Source organism: Callithrix jacchus, chromosome 2, assembly GCF_049354715.1.
Source record: "Callithrix jacchus isolate 240 chromosome 2, calJac240_pri, whole genome shotgun sequence".
In the NCBI taxonomy this organism is placed as follows: domain Eukaryota; kingdom Metazoa; phylum Chordata; class Mammalia; order Primates; family Cebidae; genus Callithrix; species Callithrix jacchus.
This window is the reverse complement of record NC_133503.1, coordinates 142,234,276-142,253,732: the sequence shown is the minus strand read 5'-3', so window position 1 is coordinate 142,253,732 and position 19,457 is coordinate 142,234,276. Positions and strand designations below refer to the sequence as shown.

General features: G+C 39.5%; 1 long non-coding RNA gene across 1 annotated transcript; it reads left to right on the top strand.

The window, feature by feature from the left end:
- Positions 1-2,501: 2,501 nt before the first annotated feature.
- On the top strand, positions 2,502-19,212 carry LOC144581592 (uncharacterized). The gene is made up of 3 exons (XR_013532624.1): positions 2,502-2,590; positions 8,202-8,320; positions 18,973-19,212. It is a non-coding gene; the product is annotated as an uncharacterized LOC144581592 (long non-coding RNA).
- The last annotated feature ends 245 nt before the right edge of the window (positions 19,213-19,457 follow it).

The window sequence follows — 19,457 nt, the reverse complement described above, 5'->3', positions numbered from 1 at the left end:
AAGTCTCATAAAATAAACACTAAATAAAGATGGTATAGAAAACAAGTAAATAGGGTGGCATCCATTATATTGTATGTAAATGTGCTATAAAGTATGAAGTATTTTGTGAATTAGGCATTCTTCTTTCTTCAGTCAGAAGACAGACCCAGCCAATTGCTTAGTTTTGTGAAAACATTTCTCCATAATTCTACAGCTGTGTCTTAGATGGTAACTGAATAGTAATGTTTTGATTACGGCTTTGCAGATGGTGAGGCCCTAGACACAGCAGCTTTCTTCAATCAAGTGGTGAGGTCCTAGAAGACACATGTCCTTCCCATAGGTCACTGCAAGGATCTTGAGCATGAAACCCTATGCTCAGAGCAGTGGGCTGGAAGCCTTGCTCCAGTGTGTGTGTGTATGTTTGCATGTGTGTGAGTGTGTGTACATGTGTCTGTGCCTGCATGTGTGTATGTTTCTTTCTGTGTAAGCACCAAGTATGGATTCCAGTGTAATTATTCTATATATTATAATCTTCGGATTACAAATAAACAAATGGTATTTCTTTTGGTAATGAAGGGTATTGGACAGTAAAATTGATATCCGAAACCTGTACATTACAATCGCTTAAACCATAGAATTCTTGTATCTTTTGCAGCTAGAAGAGACATTCAAGGTCACTCAGAGCTACAGACCTAGATGGTTTCCAACAGAGAGCAGCACTGGAACCCAGGCCTCTGGAGGCCCCTTCCCATGGTCCTTCTGGCACATCACACAGCCTTCTCTTAATGATTCTTCTTTTAAACCAGAGGTCAGCAACCTTTTTCTATAAAGGGCAAGATAGTCAATTATTTTGGCTTTGCAGGCCAATGGTCTCTTCTGCAGCTGCTCAACTCTGCCTTTGTGGTGCGAAAGCAGTGGTAGAGGGTCCTTAAATGAAGAGTGTGGCTGTGTTGCAATAAAGGTTTCTTTACAAACATAGGTGTAGGTTTGACTTTGCTGACAGGCTGTGTAAAGACCCCAGTTTTATACTGTTAAAGTCATGACAATTTCTGTTTGATGGTCACCAAGCTAGAAGGTCAAAGCCACAACCTAGCCTGGGGGTGAGGTGAGCTTTCTATCACAGTCCCATGACTTGGCTTCCTTCCAGGACTGCATATGCTCAGCTCTCCAGCAGCCAGGAGAGTGGGCCTGCCTCCCACAGTGCTCCGGTTTCCAGAAGGAATCACAGATTCCCTTCCTATGCAGATAAAAGAACAATTGTACCACGGGAGAACTTACTGGAAAGCACTGCAAGGTCACCAGGAAGGAACAGGAATTCATTCCTTGGTCACAGCCTTCATAGTCTGGTTGGGAGTCAGTCAGATCTAAAAGGTCAGCGAGAATGCACGTCTGACTCTGGCAGGCCTCCAGCACCTTACAGTCATGCGATGGTATGTTGGGTTGTAGTTATTTTTAGAGCCCATTCAGTGCTTCCTTTGGCAGCCCCAGCCATGTCATCCTTCTCAGTCAGGTATATAATTCCCCTCACCATTTTCCCCTCACTTATTATCTGTCAATGCAAAGCTATTGTTCCTGTTAACTAAAATCACCAATAAATGAAGATACTTTTTCTCTCCCTTTTGTCTTCCATAAAACTTGACTTTTGGGTCCTTTCCCCTATACCCTCATCTCTGGGACTTGGTCCCAGGTCTCAATCCCTAGAAAGCAAACATCTTCCATAAAAGGTCAGCACGGGAACTTTAGGTGAAACCTTATACTGATGCCAATGGGCTAGATGATTGCTCTGGTGCTTGTGTGGATTCATGTGTGTACAAGCGTGTTGCGTGTGTGCATGTGTGTCTGTGTATCTGATTTTGATCTTTAAATTAGAAGGTCACTTTTCCCTTGGGCCCCTGCGGAAGGAAGTTCCTTCAGCAGCCGGGGCGCCCTTGGTTAGCCTCCGGGTGGACATACTCTCTTCATTATTCTCAAGTCTTCATTCTATCCCTCCCATTTTTCACCACGTGAATCCACATTATGTTCTGTTTCAAAGTTGAAAGAGACATGAACTTTCAAAGGCTGGGTGAAGGATAGAATTTTCAAGGAATTTAATAAACCAATTCTCAAAAAGGGACATGCAAAAATAAAATTAAAAAGGGATCTGCAGTTACCTTTCCTCCCATCTTTTTTTTCTTTGCCCTGATTTCATCATCTCTAAAGTTACCTTTCTTGACGATCAAATGGACAGATCTGTGAAAGGGCATACATTGCTAATGGGTCCTTGGAGTTGAAGTGATTTAGGGAAAAAATATCATACATTATTATTATTATTTTCTCCAAGTAGCACTCTGGTGCCGGGGGAGAGGGATGCTGGTAGTTGTGTGAGAAGCAGCAGAAATGAGGAGGAAGGAAGGAAGGAAGATTTGATTATTTCTTCATAAACAAACCAATTCCTTTAGCACCTGCTATGGTTCCTGCTGCTGTGAGAGGAATATCAATGGCTTCAGTATTCCGCTGTTTGTGGCTGGGAAGTATTTGCCTCCGTTCTGGGTGGCTTAGTTTTCAGACTGGCCTTAGGGCAGAAAATGTGGAGATATAAAAGGAAAATGTTGGCCAACCTGCCCTAAATCAGGTGAGTTTTCTCTCTAAAGCCCATTTTGGAGTTACTGCCTCTCCCCTTTTTGTTTCTTTGCAGCCTTCGGTTAATTTTTAGTTACATTTCTTTTCCCTGATGAATGGCATACCCTTAAGTGTGCAGGTTCTACTGTTCTGCTCACATTAACGCTGTTGTTAGTTTTTTTGTGATAACCTACTTTGTTTTGATAAAATCATGATTTTCTTCAGCAACACTAATGCAAAGAAATGATTCATGAGCACAAATGAAAGAAACAGCTTACAAAACAGAAAAAGTGAGGAAAGAGAAGTTATGTTGGGTGGATACATTAGAAATGGATCATTACCACCAGGTGGCGCTATTAAAACACCTCATTTAAAAATTCTAAAAAAGGGTTGCAAATAAGGAAAATTAAAGTCTTTCACACAGAAAATACTTTTTATCAAAAGACTGTGTGTGTGTGTGTGTGTGTGTGTGTGTATAGAACGTAATTGTTTTAGGAAAAAGTCAATGTTATAGGAAGTGGTAATAATTTCTTTTTAGGAAGGTGGCTCCCAATTGATATTCTTGTAAGTTAAATACTAAAGCTTTTGAATATAAATATATTTAATCCCAACTAGACCTTTTCTAGAATCTTCTGAAGCATGACATTGTAGACATCAGAAAGATGGTTTATGCTTACCATTCCTCAGTTCACTTTGATTCTGCATGGAGAGCTTGCACAGTGGGGGCATTTATTTGAAGACAATTAGTACCCCATTAGGGGAAACGTGAAGCCTGCAGGTCTCGGATGTTCCTGACTGCTTTGGGAACTTGGCGTGTAGAACGTTGGTAAATTAATACTCCGTGGAAGAGAGTTCTTTACTTTAAAACATGTTGTCTCCCTGCTGCCCGTACCATTGTTATTTAAAGCGGACCTTTTCATGTCAGTGCATGCTCTGCGTGCATAGGGAATCCATTTACCGACAGAGAGATGAAAAGCTGATAGTTAGCAAGTTTGTACATCAAAGATAGGGTGTTGATATAAAGGTCCAGATAATCTTACACTTGAAGAAAGGCCAGGAGTGGAAAGTGATCTAACACAAAAAAGCATTAACGCCCTGAATTTTACATTGATTCTCCCTATTTCAGCCCCAGAGCAACTCTCTGAATCAGATGATGTTGGTAACTCCATTCTTAAGGCGAGGCTCCAGGAAGTTAAATAGCCTGTCAATTGTCACAAAGCCTGATTCTGTATGACAGAATCAGGAGTTAAGCTCAGGAATTATTCTAGGGGGAGAAATGCAAGGAAGCAAAAGGGAAAAGGCATATGTTGTCTTGCAGTTTGTGTTTAGATAAAACCTGGTAAAATAATGTGGATAGCTTTGAAAGAAAGTAGAAAGAGACATATACATATATATTCTCCTTTTTAAATATAATTTTTATCAATTTCTATCTCAGCATACTGTAGCATTTTCCATCATTCACAAAGCAAGAAGCCTGGGAAAACTGCTGGGTTTTTCTATACCTGTGGAAGACCATACAAGCTGCTCATGAAAGGTGTAGCTGTGACAGCTCCCTGGTAATTCATACCACAGAGGCATTGACCCAGCTGGAAATGCCATGCATTATATGGAAATCAGCTGGTCCCCACCTGATAAAATATATGTTAATGGGGATCTCTAACTCCAAGGAGAGTGCCTGCGGTATACCACACACTCAGCATATTGGCAGGTTCTGAGCCTACGGCAATATAAAACCAACAACTTTGTATTCTTTGAAGTATCTAATGAACTCTGCATTTGTTGTTAGACTTTCTAATTGAATTTATTTAGGGTAGTGATTTTTAGCCATATTTTGTAGAGATGCTTCTGTGTCCACCTGGGAAGTTATGTAGGGGAAACATGGTATACAGGGGGCAGTGGTGTGTTGGGGGTAGTGGACTTTGCCATCCATGCTAGCTTATGTTACAGCAGGTGGGCTAGTTCTGATACACGTGACATTTCTAATGCTGTGCTTGCTTATTTTGAATACTTAATTTTGATGTCCGGTTCTATGATACATCAGGGATCTAAGTGATTTATTTGAAACAATTCATCACATTATACTTAAAGGATTCAGACTCTTTATGATTTTTTAAAAATGAGAAAAGATCCCCTGTGTTCTATGACTATCAGAATTGAAGGTGACACATTATCTGAAAAGAAAAAAAATTGTACAGGTCTCAGAGAGATGCATCACAAAGGAATTTAATTCCTAATTTGATAGAAATGGAAAGAATCTGATTCTCTGATGATAAATCTTGAATCAGCTGGAGGCTGATTAATATATATAGAAGTAACAGCAACTAAAAAGTGTTTCAACAGAAGCAGAAGACCTGGGGTCTATGTGGAAGATTCTGATTATGTCCTCTAATGGTTCTGAAACGTGACTGGGAATGCCATTTATTTATTTGTTTCTTTGGTCACTGATCCATTCATATGTATTCTGAGGATGGGTCTTTTTTGTTTTTTTGGAGACAGGTTCTTGCTCTGTTGCCAAGGCTGGAGTGTAGTGGAGTGATCACAGTTCACTGTAGCCTCAACCTCCTTGACTCACTCAAGTGATCCTCCCACCTCAACCTCACACATAGCTGGGACTATAGGCACACACCATCATGCCTGGCTACTTTTAAAATTTTTTGTGGAGACGGGGTCTTGCTATGTTGCCTAGGCTGATCTTGAACTGCTGGGCTGGGGCGGGGGGATCCTTAAAGGTGTGCTGTTCATATTCTAGCTTAGTAATTGTGTTTTCAGACATTGGTGTCACAGAAGTGCCACCTGCCTGTTGTTCTGATTGCACTGTTGCCATTTGCCTATTTTGCTAATGGTTTGCCACCATTGAAACATGGTGTGATTTGGTCTAGTTCCCAGCTCTGAGAGACCACAGGAAACATGGACAGGTAGCTGCTTGATCCTCCCAAGCTGCAGCTGCAGACATTCCTGGGCGTGTGTTGGGCAGTACACACTGTACTTCCTGTGCCGTGCCCACAGCCAGTTGTCAGGCCCTCACCCCTGAGGGCTTCGGGGGATACATGGGATAAATTTGTTGACTTGGGCTCAAGGTCAAGTAGTCTATTTTAGAAACCCTAGGAGACTTAGTTTAAAGAATATTAAAAGGTCTTATAAAATAGGTTTATAAGGTTGGCTAGCAGTTGATTTGTTATGAGATGGAAGAGTCATACATTATCTTGGTATTTAATCAGTTAATAAATTGTTTCAATATGGTATATCCTTTTTTTTGTAAAACAGTTTTCTCCTAATAGCAAAGGATGCCAAGATTATTGCAGTCTTTGGTAATCTCCTGTGAAATATGCCTTTGCATTTCTTTTCATGAGTTTCCACCCTTCCCAGTATCAAGAAACAACAGAGGAGGGGGAAAAAAACATTCAGGGAAAATCACCAAATGCAGAGTCAGGAATGAAATTGAGGTTTTCGGGCTCCAAATACAGAATACCATTTTGGCATTATAAGTTGCCAACTGGATATTGCGTAGCTTATCACTAAGAGCTTGAGATTCTGGCTCCAGTTTTGAGACTCATATACGCCCAAGCCAACTGTGAGGGAGCGACCCCTAAGGTGCACATGTATTATTGATTTATTTACACAAAACCTCATTCCATAAAGGAAATAAAGTGGTCTGCAACAATAACATGTACAGTGTAATAATGGTAAAATGTCAGATCGGGGAACCAAAAGATAGAGATCAGGATGCAAGGCTGATACGAGCTTAACCAAAGGACTTCAAGTGTGTTATGAGGGCTCAGACAGCTGTTACAATTCAGCCTCACGTCTGGAAGCAAGCCAAACTGAATCCAAGTGTGAAGGGGGCCATGAGACAAAAAGTAAGACGCACAGAGCTTGCTCTGACAATACATTATATCTTTGAGTGTTCAGAATTTTCATTGCTCCTTAAATCACTCATTTCACTGCACACTAGACAGCAAAATAGTTTAATCCTATTAATTTGTCTCTATATCAAATCACCATTAGTGCAGAGAAGGGGCCCTACGTAGGTAAGCTTTGCTGGCCAAAGAAGGTCAGGTCAGGAGCTTAGCACCTGGTAGCTGAGATCCAGGCAGGCAACCCGAAAGCCTTGGAACCTGTGCAGGGAGATGGAAGTGTGAAGCCAAGGAGCTCCACCGACAAATGTGATCTACATCGCAGTTTTTGTCTTTGTTTTCTAGCATTGGACCTGGTGTACTTGATTGCAAACTAAAAGTAAGGAAAGGATTTCTAATTGCTTTGTAGAGAAAAATATACTCTTAGTTCTAAGAAAAGAAAGAAAGTGGTCAAGAGATGCTCTCTTTCCACACAGGAAGAGATAGAAAACTTTTATTTGATGTTAGCTGTAATAGGATCATTCTAACAAGGCCAAGTTAAGACTCAGGGAAGCAAAGAATTCAGGTGAGCATGATTTTATTTCCCAGTGATATAGCTTGGCTCTTTGTCCCCACTCAAATCTCATTTCGAATTGTAATCCCCATTCATGGAGGGAAGGACCTTTAATCCCCACCTGTCAGGGGAGGGAGGTGATTAGATCATGGCGGTGGTTTACCCCATGCTGTTCTTATGATAGTGAGTTCTCATGAGACCTGATGGTTTCATAAGGGGCTCTTTCCCCTTCGCTTTCTCCTCTTTCTCTTGCTACCAAGTGAGACGTGTCTACTTCCCCTTCTGCCATGATTGTAAGTTTTCTGACGCCTCCTCAGCCATGCAGAACTGTGATACAATTAAATCTCTTTTCTTTATAAATTACTCAGTGTGAAAATGGACTAATATACCCAGTCTTTCACAAACTTTCATGTGTTAAATTGTGATGCAAGGAACAGGTATCTGCAAATGACCTCTGGAGGCCACTTTGGGTTGCCTTGACAAAGATTCAGGCCTTACCCTCTACCAGAGGGAGATCCTGTGCCCAAGCTCAGCTTCTCTCATCTGGCATCTATACCCAGATCATCTAGCATGCAGGAGTCTCTCTGTACTCCCTGCATACCCTTAAGAAACACATAGAGACAGGGGTGTGGGTTCCTTTTGCGGAATGTAAGCCTCGCTGCTTGTCCAGCAGAGTTGCCTTGGTCTACAACTCCATGGGGACAGTGGGTGACCCCAGCCTCCTCTGCCCCTGTGGAGCCTAGCTCTGCAAGTCTCCATTTTCTACACTGAAGCCCTTTCCTTAATTCATTCTCTGTGGCTTGTGTTTGCTCTAAGCTCCACACATGACAGGTTGCAATCCATAACAGACTCACATTTAGAACAACTGTTCCAAAGCCAACAGAAATGGGGAGTCTTTTAGAGTCTAGGTTTATACTGTGACCCAGAGGTCTGTTGAATAACAGCAAAATGGCATTTTCTTAGGATTAAAAATTCTATTGTGTTCAGGGTTATTCTCATCATGAAGCTAATTGACTCTTCTTAGGCACCATGATAGCCTCAGAGGGTACAATGCTCCCTCTACTTAAATTCTCATCTTATTACTGTTAATTGTGTTTTTCTCTGTAGGTAAGTACTAACTAGATTGTATAAAGAAGTGCTTCTGGTCAAATTTCTTATTGACTCTCAAGTAGAGGCCTTGTCAGTGCAATCACTGTCACTACTGATTCTATCTCCAGCTCAAGGAGGTGCTTTGCTGTGCTGGCTGCTTGGTGAATGAATTCTTGCATTGGTGACAAATTCCAGCTCTAATGTCATGAAAACAGTACAGTCTTATGCAAGTGGAAGTCATCACTTGGTTAGTATTCTTTTCATTGTTGTTGGAACATTGGTTAATTTAATTCTGTCTCTGAATTGAACTTTAGGATTGTTTTTATGGCAACTAAGAGCATTGCTCATAAATGAGAGAAAATGAGGACTGAATTGGTTTTCACAAGTCTTTCTTTTAAGTTGTGTCTGAATATAGCAGAATCATATGGTTTTGGCTGTTGTTTTAGCGTAGTTTACTAGGTAGATTCAAATAGCTTCTGAGTCCATAATGTCCCCCAAAACAGAACATCTGCGTATGCAAAGCCTTATATTGCATATGAAGCCCATTAGGTGTACTCAGCTCTATATATCCACCACTTTCAACATCAACCAAGGATTTTGAGTTTTAGACAAAAATCTAAATCATTAAGTGGAATAAAAAATTGTGCCATTTAAGTTAAAGTGCTAGAAACATAAATATTATGATAGTAAGTTGAGGATTATATGATTATACATTGCAGGAAGATTTTATTTTTTACCACTAAGTGCACACAATTTTATTGATATTCATCATAATCTTTGGTTCAAGAAATATATGGTTCAATATTTTTAATATTATTATAAACATCCAGGGACCCACTGTCCAACCCCAGAGCAAGGACATCACCAAAAGTGAAATCTACTGTTACTATTACTCTTTATTGACTTGTATTTTCTTCTAATAGTTGTTTTAATTATCATTTGCATCATAATTTTATTGAGGCTGAGCCACACCAGTACACAGATTTTTAAAATATATCAGCTATTAAATTTTACTCCCACAGCTATATAAACTGCATGCCACAGAAGTTTAAGCTAATACAACCAATACTGTATACTTTTGGCCAATCGGAAAATATCATACTCCTTTGGGAGTTCTCTATTTGCAATTGCAGCCTAAACTGCAGACCTCATGAGAGAATTCTACTCCTAGCAGGCATCAATATCCTAAATTCCTGAGCCTACGTGATTGTTAGTTGCAATCTTGGTTCTTCCATCTATTCATTTATTCAGAAGAAATTTTCTGAGCATCAGACACTGAGCTTGGCACCATGGTTTCTAACACAAAATGGGGGAGTGCACGTTGTGGAGAGATCATTGTAATTCAAAGTAATAAGTATGAGAAAAGCTCTGTGCTAAGGAAGTAGTTTGAGCAGGAGAAAGGAAGCATACTTCTTTCTGTTCTGGGAGTGTTAGGGAAGGCAACCGGAGAAGGTGATATTGACATGAGGATTTTCCTGCTGAAGAAGAGGGGGAAGTTTAACACAACACCGAATAAAGTTACTTTAATAGAGAATGGGGAGGGAGATTTGAGACGACTCCTCTTCCTCCTCTGAAACCCTGCTGGTTTTGTCCAGTTGTTTTCACCTGCCGCTAGTCAGAGAATGAAAGGCTTCAAACTACTCTGAAATCCCATCCCTTAGTTGGAGTTTCTTCTGTGCCAGATGCTATTAGAGCTCAGGTTTTTTGAACAAATGGAAAGATATACTCGTACTGTCTCAGAATGTGTCATGTATAAATATGATGAGCAACAGGCATATAGTGGGGAAGCCATTGTGGATCCAACATCTTTACTAACCCCAAGGATAAAAGACTGTCCTCTAATTATTGGTGATACTACAGTGCCATTCTAGAAGTAGCTGCCCTTCTGTCTCTTAAACAGGTATGTAGTTTTGTCTTTTCTCCAATGGAAGTACAAAATGCATTTGGAAAACTCCCAGGAACCAAACAGAGCCATGTCCCCTGAGGCTCCTACCTCACCTGGTTGCTGGAGATAATGGGGGAAAGTCTAGTAACCAGGGATTAGAAAATCCCCTTTGAGGTCTACAGTCTATATAATGATGCCGTGGCGACAATTCTTTTTTTCTTAGAGTAATTGAGTTTAAGGCTTATAGTAATATGATTCTATAGCCAGAGCAGACAGCAGATTTCTGTGGACCATACTCTCAATTAGATTTCTGTGGCTTAGCCACAGGAAGCCATCAGAGGTTAAAGACTTAATTTTTCTCAATGGTCTGTCCTGAAGAAAAATGACCAGTAAGCAGTTTTCCTACCGCCTCTATGTCTTGTAACATTTTAGTTTATCTGCCCTTTCCTGCCATTGTCATGATGGCTATTTATTGTTATGGTTGTGATAAATGGGCGGATGATGTCCTCGTTCTCACTTTCAGGAATTATCCTCTAGTTTGAAGAGTCTGCCCTGTGTGCTGGGAGACACACAATTCATCCAGACTGACCCCAGATCTTCTTTAATGGGCATGGGTTAGATTCACAAAGTTCATTTTCTCTTCTCCTTCATAAACCTTAGTTTTAAAATCACCCCCATCTGGTGGTAAAGAAACTCATTCAGAAGATTCATTTCAATTTCCATTCAGCAGATGGAAATAACGGACTTTCGTGGACTGTGCTGAAAGTTATTTTCAGTTTTCAAAAACACCAACCAGTGCTCGTGGGCCAGAGGAAGATATGACAAGGCAATAAGTGCTAAGGTGCAGGGCATGATCTAATTGATACTTGGAAGATGCTTGGAGGGTTCTTTCCCGTGCTTTATAATCTCGAGGGCATAAGAATGGCATTACCTTATTTTATTTCTTCTGACACCATGGGTGCCCTCTAAGGTGAAGACTTGGATATTCTGCATTTTACCAAGCAGTGGAAACTTACCATCAGGAGCTGTGTCCTGAGAACAGGTCACGATTTGTAATGATACCTGCAGAAAGTCACAGGGAGGGCTGGAAACCAGAAAATCACGATTCAATTTCTGCCTCTCCCTTTGATTCTAAAGGCAATGGCACTGGATTTTTTTTTTTTTTATTCATTTCACTTATTGCAATGATTAATTTTATGTGTCCACTTGACTGCCCAGAGAGCTGGTAAAGCATTATTTCTGGGTGTGTTTGTGAGGGTGTTTCTGGAAGAGATTAGCATTGGAATGCTGGTAAAGAGAATCTGTCCTCACCAGTGTGGGTGGCATGATCCAATTCATTGGAGGCCCAAATAGAACAAAAAGGCAGAGGAAGAATGAATTCAGTCTCTCTTCTTGAACAGAGGCATCCATATTCTCCTGCCCTCGGATATCAGAGTTTCTAATTCTTGGGCCTTTGGACTGCAGGACTTACACAGCAATTCTCAGGCCTTTGGCCTTGGATTGAGAGTTACACCATGGTCTCCCTGGTTATTGAGCCTTTGGACTCAGACTGAATTACACTCCTGGCTTTCTTGGTTTTATGTCTTGCAAATGGCAGGTGGTGGAATTTTTTGGCCTCCACCATCTTGTGAGCCAATGCCCATTATAAATTTTCTTTGAGATCTCTCTCTCTCTCTCTCTCTCTACACACACGCACACACTCATACACACACACACACACACACACACGTGTGTTTTTTTTCTTGTTGGTTCTGTTTCTCTAGAAAACCCTTGCTAATACACTTATGCCTTTTTTTGTTTATCTGTAGAAGTGAGTGGATGACTCAGGTTTACCTCTTTTACTTTGTAAGACAAGGTGCAGAAAGTCCCTGTTCATCACATCCACTAAGGTTGGGGAAAGACATTTATCTCTTCCCTTCCTTCTTAGGACACAAGTTCACAGGAAAAAAAGACATGAAAAATTTCTTGTTGGTTATCTTTAAGTTACATAAGAACCTCCATAAGCTTTCCCGAGTTCCTTACAAATCCCCACTATTTGGATTCTCTTTGCAACATTATGATGTAGGTACAATTATCATTCCCATCTTGTAGACAAGAATACTGACGCACAGAAGGGTAAACTAACTTACTTAAGTTCACACAACTAGTGAGATGTGGAACAGGGATTCAAACTGAATAGTTTATTCTGGAGACCCCACCCTCACTCTGTATACTTGGCTGTTTCTTCTCTAGTATTTCTTAGGAAAATATATGCCGCACATCTGTTTAAAAAGCAAAGAAGCTGACTTGCATGTACAACTTCTTTATTATCAGGGGTGACTGGTAATTTTGTGCCCACCATTTTTCAAGTTCAGTGAGTGCTGATCCTAACTAAGGCCACTCACAATTTGGAGGATGTCACAAACAGGATTGTTGGCCGTTTTGGTGACTAGCTTACCCTTCCTAAGATTTAAGAAAATTGTGTTCATGAGCTCAAACCCAAAAAGTATTAATGAATCAAACAATGAATGAGCTTCTCAACTGTAAACTCCAAAGGAAAGTGTAGAATAAGCAGTGACTGTGTTTTGATAGTGAAGGTCAAAGAATTCATTTCCTTCTTCAGAATGAACCACTTTTACTGTGTCAGACTTTATAGTCTTATATAATTTATGTACTCCCCTGATGTTGGAGGTTCATGGAAATTCACTGAAACTGCTCTAGGAAACCGTAATCATCGATTTATTGAATTTTGGATTCTCCTCTGGGGATTATGTTTAATGCCCCCTTTTTAAATTCCAATGTTCTGTGACATCTGAGCAATGAGTATTTTCCCCTAATGTGGTATGAAGATTACAGACCCAAATTGTGTTGATTTGTAGCAAAATGACAGTTACTTGTTGACTCGTTAAACCGTCCTTGTCTTGGACTCTATGTTCCAGTATAGGGTAGGGAATAAATTGCTGAAATGTCTATTCTTTCTGAATTTCAGAAAACAAATTGCAACAGAGACCTATCCCAAATTAAGTGTACTTCCTGTTTTCCACTTAATTTGGAAGTTTCATTTAATCTAATAGTAATGCTTTCTGGGCTTTAAATTCCACAGCTCTCTGCTGTAAAAGGTAACATAGGTAAAGATGCTAGTTAGTGAGTGAAAATAGCTCAGAAATGGTTAAAAGGCAACATATCATGAGTTATCTACTGTGTGCCAGGAATTATACTAGTGCTTTATAGTATAAAGCCAATTCTCAAACCAATCCTGTGAGAAGGTTACTAATCACACCATCTTATGACTAAATAAAGTAATATTCTAAGACTTCGAGTATTTTTCCCATTCAAGTTAAATAAGGACTGGAGCTGAGATGCAAATATGGGTCAGCCTGTTGTAACACGTGTGCTGCTTCCATCAAACAATGCCCACCATGAGTCAGAAGTTCTGGATTTGTTCATTCGTCCATTTATTACACAGATTTTTCTTGAGCACCTACTATGCACCAGTTACTCTTCTAGTCTCAGCAATTCAACAGTATTCAAGATAGAGATTCTGACTCCTCTAAACCCTTGCCTTCAAAGTGAGGGACAGTTTGAAGGGAGATGATACATAATACACAAATACATAAATATCATTGATAATACATGTTTTTATGAAAATAAAACAATGGGATTTCCTCTACATCAAGGTCAGGGAGGACCTTGTTGAACAGGTGGCATGGTGAGTTTGATCCGAAGGAGCAGCTATGTGGGAGAAGAGCTTCCAGGTAGAGGGCACAGCTTGTATAAAAAGACCCTAAGGAGGAAATGTTTACATGGGCAAGTGAAAGAAGGAAAGGGTGGTGAAGCATGCTGAGCAAGGGAACAGCAGGCAGGAAATGTGGCTGGAAAGGTATGTGGAGCTCACATCATGTACAGTCTCACTGGCCAGAGGAAGACGTTTGGATTTTTAATGTGTTACGGGAAGCACCTGGAGGGTGCTAAGCAGGGGATTGATATGACTTGTTCATTTCTGAAATCCAAAGAATGAGTTTAAGGGGGGAAGTGTGGCATTGAGAAGACCAGTTATAATACTAACAATACAGGCAAAAGTTGCTGGTGCACCAGGGTGGTGGCAATGGAGATGGGGAAGAGTGGACTATCTAGAAAGGAATCCTGGAGACAGACTTCTCAGGACGAGCTGGTGCCTCTACATGCTAAGTTTTGTTGCAAAAGAAATGGGGGACTTTTCAAAGACAATTAGTAGCCTTTTACAAGCTTGGCTGGGCATCGACCTTGTGAAAATGAAGACAAGTTGGATTTAAGTCTAAGTTTCACAATAAGGAGTTGTAAAATATAACAGGGAAGAGGTTCCATTCACATAATAGCAAACATTATAATATATATGCAGAAAGAGAATGCATTATTGAGAGAAGTCAAAGAAAACCTGAATATATAGATGCACCTTGCTTTTCCTGGTAGGAACAATTTACTCAAATTGTAAGGCTATCAATTCTTTTGAAATTATTGCAATGGTATAACAAAATTCTTACAGTAGAAACATTGTTTTTGGAAACAGAATAGTTGTTAAATGCATTTAAATGAATAAACAGTTGGTAACAATGAAGAGAAAACTGCCGTCTGAGACATTAATATGGCTTATAAAGCTATACTAATGAAAATAGATAATAGTGGCATAGGAATCAGGACAAAAGTCTATGAAATGGAGTAGTAATTCTAGATATAAATAATTATACATAATGTTTTGGTATAAAATAGAATATAATGGATTGACAGATTGTATAGTAAATATTATAACATTTGAATTAATTATAAGAAATGAAGTACATGTCACATTAAAAATGCTGCATAATTTAAATATTTCAATGTAAAAAATAGTTTGGAAGTATAAGAAGAAACTTTAGGTGAGTATTTTTATGACTCTGAAGTAGAGAGAGATTCTTTTTAAAGATGATATCAATAATAGAAACCACAGAAAAACCCAAAACATTAAGTTCTCTGCAATTAAAACAATTAAAAATTAAAAGAAAATAAGATAATTTGGAGAAACATATTTGGCACATTATTTTGGCAAGCAATTAGTATACAACAAGTCCTAAAGAAAAATAAGTCATTGACATGAGTAGGGATTTCACCAACGATGTAATCTAATCTCAAAGAACACAGGAAACATGTTTCACCCAGTAATGATTAAGGAAGACCAAATACAGCATCAGTGAGATTTCATTATTTCCCCGTTCAAATTGGCAAAGATGTAAAATGTTTGCCGATTTTATCAACAGTATCAACTGATATTGATAATAGTGTGCAGAAAAGGAGGGTTTAATACGTTGCTGAGAGAGTGAACATTCATATACTTTCCCCAGGCAATTTGAAAATTTGTGAAAAATATGCATTCTGTTTCCGGGAATTTATCTCAAGAAATGAAAGTGTGTGTAAGAATTTACCTATTAGAATATTTATCACAGTACTCTGTATAATGCCCATAATGTCCAAGAGTTGCTTACATACATTATGGTACAGGGATAGCCAAGGAAACCAATATTAAATATGATGTGGTAGAAATGTGTTTATTGATGTAAAAAGACCTCCACAACATATTTAAAATGAAAATAGGAAGCTTATACAACAGTACATGCAGCATGATCTCCATCTTCCTTTTTCATTAAATTATGAATATAAGTGGAGGGTATGTCTGCAGAAGAGGTTTCTTCCTGAAGTTATCCCAGAGTGACTATGGGTATAGAGCTGACCTTGCACAACACAGAGGGTAAGGGAGCCGCCTCCAACCAGAGCTGAAAATTCTAGTATAACTTTTGACTCCCTCCAAACTTTACTAATAGTCTACTGTTGACTAGAAGCCTTACTGATAGCATAAACAATTGATTAACACATATTTTTATGCTATATGTATTATATCCTACATTCTTAAAGTAAGCTAGAGAAAGTAAATGTTCAGAAAATCATAGGGAAGAGAAAATATATTTATCATTCACTAAGTGAAAAAGTGGACCATCATAGAGGTCTTTATCCTCCTCATCATCTTCTTGAGTAGCCTCAGGAGGAGGAGGAAGGGGAGGGTTTGAGCATGCTGTCTCTGGAGTAGCAGAGGTGAAAGAAATACACTTGTAAGTGGACTCATGCAGTTCAAACCATGTTGTTCAAGGGTCAACTATAGTTGTTTTTGCTCCCCTTTTTAATATGTCTAGTAAAAAAAATTCTATTAACCTATTTGAAAGTATGGTCTCTGGATTCAGGTGGACCTGTGTATATCTTGACACCAGGAGAGTTAAGTAATACAACCTCAGGCTTTCACCTATAAAACACATATGCAGTTGTGCACCACATAATGACATCTGATCATTGACAAAATGCTTATACATTGAAGGTTCCATAAGATTATAAAAAAGTTGAAAAGTTTCTATCACACAAATACTTACCATTATGTTACTATTTCTTTACACCATTTAGTACAGTAATCATACTGTGCAAGTTCGCAGTCTAGGAGCAGTAGGCTGGACCATATAGCCTAGGTGTGTAGTAGGCTATACCGTCTAGGTTTGTGTAAGTGTACTCCATGATGTTTGCTCAACAAAATTGCCATTTAACCATGCGTTTCTCAGAACATATCCCTGTTATGAAGTGACTCATGACTATATTTCTTATTTCTCATCAGTATCAAAGAGTGTCACAATGCAAGTTGCCAACAGCCAGGGCAATGCAATGACCACTTTGGCAGGATGATAAAACTACCCTGACATTACTGTTTCTGGGTGTAATTCCTGAGAGTGCCACATTCTCTACAGTTTCAGTTGATCAGCTGTGAAACTAGTTGGTCTTGGAGAAAAATAGGCTAGGAATAGCATCTGTAAACACTTTTAAGTAGTTCTAATGTTTTCCCACATGATAGATAAGCAAGATATAGCATATTAAAGCAACAATGAGAAAATGTAACAGTTTGGTTTGTTTCAGAGGGTTTGTGATACAAACATAGTGCATGTGACTCCTTCTGAAATATGCCCTGAAGGGGGCAGGGACAAGTCTGTGGGTTATTTATCCCCAAAGGTGTCTTTGTTCAGACCCATGGTCATGCCATGCATGTTTCAATAAATAATATTTTCCAAAGTGGTGCCTCTTAAGCTTTTGTTTAGTTACACTTCCAGTTCTCTGGGGCTGAAGGTAAGAAGAGAGGATTAATACGCCTTAGATGAATGCTCTTTTGTCATTAAACTCTTGACTCCTGACTCTGCTTTTGTTCTCTTGCTCAATTTTTTCTTTCTTCAGCCTATCTGTGAAACACATTAATCTCCTATTTTCAATTTTCATCCAGGAATAGATAGACTTAACTGTTATAGAGGAATGCTTTATCCATGCTTTTTTCATATTTTTTTTTGTGTGTAAATGCATTATTCCATCTGAAGGTTGCAAGGAGTAGGGTATTCATGAAGTTATAGAATCTCTTTGTCTAGTCAAGGAATGCCACCAAAAGTTTTAAAGGAGCTTCCCATCTAGTCCTTTAAGCTAAGAAAGTGAGTGAGTCTGGGAATGGCCTATGGATTTTTTTTTTTTCCCAACAGGCATTGATTTTAGTTGCAAGAGAAGAACTGGAGCCAATGAAATATATACAGGCTGACAAGTGGCTTGAGTTAATATAGAAACATACAAAATAATGGGAACTAGGTCAAAAATGGGAAAAAGGCACATAGCTTAAATGGAGACAGGCTTCCAGACAATGAAGGGAAGAGGATCTGGCAGTAATAGTGTCTATAAACCCATACCCATCAGCTTCACATCTGGTGGTAATTAGGAGGCCAAAGGAATACTGTGATGAATTGACAGATGACAAAAATGGAAATAAGAAAGAGTTGATAGTCTTTGTGGAGCTGGATGGACTTACAGAGGATGAGAGGGCTTGAGTTAGAAGGAGAATGTAGGGGAGCTTCTTTTCCAGTCTCTTCATGAATGGCCAGGGGATTGGCACACAGGAGATGAGAAGGAGACAGAATGGTAGACGAAGGAATGGTGAAACGATGGGCATGAGATTTTCTATTGCACTGACCTGCTAGGAGTTCAGGTGTCACCACCTGTGACTTCATTGGATACTCCAGTTTTCCCCAGTGAGGTTGTGGCTTTTCTGTTACTGTTAATTTGCAACAGTCTCCCTGAAACCAGACTCTAGGAAGAAGTCAACTACTAAGTGTGGTCCTTCTTAAGTAGGACCCCTACATCTTCCCTAACATCTTGTTAGTCTTTTTCCCTCCAGCCTCCTGCGTCCCAGGGTGGCCATGCACGTTCAGACATGACAGTCATTTGGACTTTAGCACTGATTCTCCAAGCTTTGCCAGTCTCTTCCATTATTGAACCAGGACACATACCAGCTGGGTTTACGAGAGCAGCTGGATGCCTTTCAAGACTCATCTGAACTTCAGCTGCAGTGTATTTTTGTGTGTTTGTCTACATTAGGGAGGTCTGATCATGCTGGGAAGCGGAGCAGGAATCCTTTCTTTTCTATTTGCTCTGCAGAATGCCATGTGAAGGAGGTGTCCAGTCAATACTGTAAAGTAGAATTCCTACAAAAACAAGGGAATGGACTGTACAGAAGGGACCAAAGGCTCATACAGACATACTGAGCTCTGGAATATGAATTCAAATGTGGCTCCTCTTCGGCATTTGAAACCAATGCAATGTCCTAGGAGGATGGGAAAAGTGCAGTCTGTAGAGTGCTTTTGTCAAGTCAGTCCCCAGCAGGGTTAGGTTGATGCTCTGAGGCCTCTTAAGGTGTAAGAGAAATATCAAACAGCTAAGCTTAGCAGAGTCCATCCCAAGGGAGGGGCAGGAACGCTCATGGATCAACTGAAATGCTCATAGTTCCTTTACCAGGAATGACTTAGGCACTGGCCTCCAAATGTGAGAAAATTCTTACTGTGAGGACAGTTAAATGGCTCACATGGACTGTGTCTCCTGATAAGCCTTCATGACAGTTTGATGCCTAGTTGTATGACAGTGGATGCTGTGATTCTGAGATTTCTTATATGTTTGTCTTTCAGAATGATTCCTAGTTACCAGGATATGCAATCTCAGCCAACCCTTTGAAAACTAAAGTTAATTCATTGGAAATAAGCACCATCTGGGGTACTGAGAGATACATCCATGGAAAAAAAAAACCCACCATAAATGGTGAGACTTTCAAGTCTTGGGTATTCTTTTAGGTGGTTGGGGAAATGCATAATTAATAAGTTATTGCTTAGACAGTAAAATAAATGTTGATAAGTACTAAGAAAAAGAAAGGCAAGAAGGGCTTAGAAGGTGTGGGAAGGATTGACTTTGTCTTAAAATATTCAGGTGTTTGGCAGTACACAGACACAATTTTTGATATCAAGGTGATTATTTTCAAGTTATATGGTAGATATTTAGTTTGGGTGAATAATAACATTTGAGATTTGCATAACACATAATTTTCAAAGCACTTTTATGTTTATTATTTACACAAACTTTGCTTTCACCAATCTCATGTAGATAACTCCCTGGCTCC